Consider the following 3,207-nt stretch of genomic DNA (forward strand, 5'->3'; position numbering starts at 1 on the left):
ATATATATTAATTATGTGTGCTACGAGAGTGTATGATGAGTGTTTTACGCCACATTGCCGTCTGTAACTCTTTCGCCCCACCCGCTGACGAGGGGTCCGCCCACCCGCCCGGTTACCGGCGTGTGCGCGCACATCACATAATACAGCCAAACAAACCCGACGGGTATAGAATGCGCCTAGATTAGCGTTATGCGCGCCGGTGCCTCATTTCCTCCTGCACTCAGCAGGCCTTTCATGCGACATTCTCTCACGAACTATAGAACTGAATGGCGCGGGTGGCGGTGTCGCGTTTACACGGCGTACTGCGCGTCGTGACATCCACCATGCTGCTTCAATACACGGGATAGGAACCATGTTAGCGCAGGAGTAAAGAGCAGCTAGACAAGGAAGAACGAGGTCGAAAAAGGAATAACGATGACCGCAGAAAGAAATAAGGATAAAAGAGAACAGGAAAAGAAGGTATCCTTGGCCGATTACGCGCACGCGCTGGGTCCGCTGTACATGTAATCTATCTATTTATTTATTTATCTATTATCTATCTATCTATCCTATCTATCTATCTTCTATCTATCTATCTATCTCTCTATCTTATCTATCTACTATCTATCTATAGTTATTAAATATTTATATATATATATCTGTCTATCATCTATTCTATATAACTATCTATCCCATCTAATATATCTATCTATCTATGCTATCTATCTATTCTATTCTATCTATTTACTAATCTATCTATCTATCTGTCTGTCACTATCTATCTATCTATTCTATCCATTCTAATCCATCTATCTATCCATCCATCCATCTATTTAAATCTAATCTTATCTATCTATCTATCCTATCTATCTAATCTATCTATCTATCTATCTATCTATCTATCCTATCTATCTATCTATCTATCTATCTATCTATCTATCTATCTGAATCGAATTATGTTGTATTGCATTTGCACTTGTATTGCTATTGGTATTGCAAACTGCAGTGTAGTGTAGTGTAGTGTAGTGATAGCTGTAGTGTAGTGTAGTGTAGTGTGTGCAGTTGCAGTTGCAGCTGCAGTGCAGTTGCAGTGCAGTGCAGTGCAGGTGCAGTGCAGTTGCCAGTGCAGTGCAGTGTAGTGTAGTGTAGTGTTCAGTGTAGTGTAGTGTAGTGTAGTGTAAGTGTTAGTGTAGTTGTAGTGTAGTGTAGTGTAGTGTGGTGTGGTGTGGTGTGGTGTGGTGTGGTGTGGTGTGGTGTGTGTAGTGTCCGTGTCGTGTTCGTGTGGTGTTCGTGTATGGTGTGGGTGTGGTGGTGGTGTGGGTGTGTGGTTGTGGTGTGGTGTGTGTGGTGGTGGTGGTAGTTGTAGATGTAGTGAGTGTGTGTAGTGCTAGGTGTAGTGTTAGCTGTCTTAGTGTTGTGTAGCGTGTAGCTGATAGTGTAGTGTAGGATCAGCGCAGCCATTCCCGGGTTTTATACTTATACCGTGCGGTTCTTCCCGCGTGTCAATTAGAATGATTTAATGCATGCCACGAAACTGTAGAGATTCGATATCAAACCGTATAGGCTTACAGACTCTGAACAGGCATGGAATTAAAACGGCGGAAGAGTGAAACGATGCATGACTTCTCGCTTGTGATGACCGACTCTACCTGCGTTGAGGTTGACAAGGTGGGGGTATATACACACATTGCGCATCACGATCGCACAGGGAAATCTGGCCTCCCGTGCTGACAAGCGGCTTAAGCGGCTTCCGTAACCCGCTTTTCGTCCCTTACGTGTTTTATCTGAATGCTCGCCTCACGTCGGCCGCCGCAAGCTAATACTGGGGTTACCGAGGCAGAGCGATACGGCAGTATTTTAAGGAATTTGTTCCACTGGCCGCGCAGCATATTCCGTAATTGGATAGCGCGGCCGTTACCTCGTCTTTCCCCCGATCCGCGACGACGAATCGAATGAGTTCAATTTTACTGGCTGTGATGCGTTTTGCGAGGCTGCTGCTGCTGCTGCTGCTGAAGCGAAGCCTGCTTCCGCCGCGCTGCTGCCGTGCAGTGCGTGTAAGTGTAGTGTAGTGTAGTGTAGTGTAGTGTAGTGTAGTGTAGTGTAGTGTAGTGTAGTGTAGTGTAGTGTAGTGTAGTGTAGTGTAGTGTAGAGCAGGCCAGCCACCCGGGTTTATACTTATACGTGCGGTTCTTTCCCGCGTGTCATTAGAATGATTAATGCATGCCACGAATCTGTAGAGATCGATATCAAACCGTATAGGCTTACAGACTCTGACAGGCATGGAAATTAAACGCCGGAAGAGTGAAAAGATGATGACTTCTCGTTGTGTATGGACGACTCTACCTGCGTAGTGACAGGTGGGGGTATATAACACATGCATCACGATCGCACAGGGAAATCTGGCTCCGTGTGACAAGCGGCTTAGCGGCTTCCGTAACCCGCTTTGCGCTCCCTACGTGTTTTATCTGAATGCTCGCTCACGTGGCCGCCGCAAGCTAATACCTGGGATTACCGGGCAAGAGCGATACGGCAGTATTTTAGGAATTTGTTCACTGGCCGCATGCATTTCCGTAATTGGATTAGCGCGGCCGTTACCTCGTCTTTCCCCCGATGCGAACGACGAATCGAATGAGTTCAATTACTGGCGTGTGCGTTTGCGAGGCTGCTGCTGCTGCTGCTGCTGGAAGCGAAGCCTGCTCCGCCGCTGCTGCCGTGCGTGCGTGCGTGCAGCGAGCGAGCTCTCGTATTACGATTGCGTTTTAATGTAATTAGTCAGGAATCTTTGCATATTTCAGCCGAAGTTAATTACATTAATGGCGGAGACGCTGCGGAGCGCATTAGCGGCGCAGCATGGGAGGCAGGAAACATCAGGAAGCCCCGGCGGAGTCACCGGCCGCCGCAGCATCATCATGACGGCCCATCACCGCCGCGCTGATAGACGGGGAGGGGTCGGAGGAGGGCCCCGCGTGACGTCATCGCCGCAGACGCACCGCGCGAATCAGAAGCGAATCTACGGAGCGCATGCACGCGTGTACACGCGCGTGCGTGCGTGCGTGCGTGCGTGCGTGCGTGCGTGCGAGGAGACTGGACGATGTAGCATTATCAGGGCGAGCGGTGTGTGCGTTGAGCGTGTGCGTATTTCGTGAGAGATGTGCGTGGGGACGCGGTGTGTTCATGGTGTTATTGAGGTTACGGGGTTTGACGCTTCGATGATGAGTTATGATCGAA

The sequence above is a fragment of the Priapulus caudatus genome, unplaced genomic scaffold, assembly GCF_000485595.1.
Source record: "Priapulus caudatus unplaced genomic scaffold, Priapulus_caudatus-5.0.1 Scaffold168, whole genome shotgun sequence".
Classification (NCBI taxonomy): domain Eukaryota; kingdom Metazoa; phylum Priapulida; class Priapulimorpha; order Priapulimorphida; family Priapulidae; genus Priapulus; species Priapulus caudatus.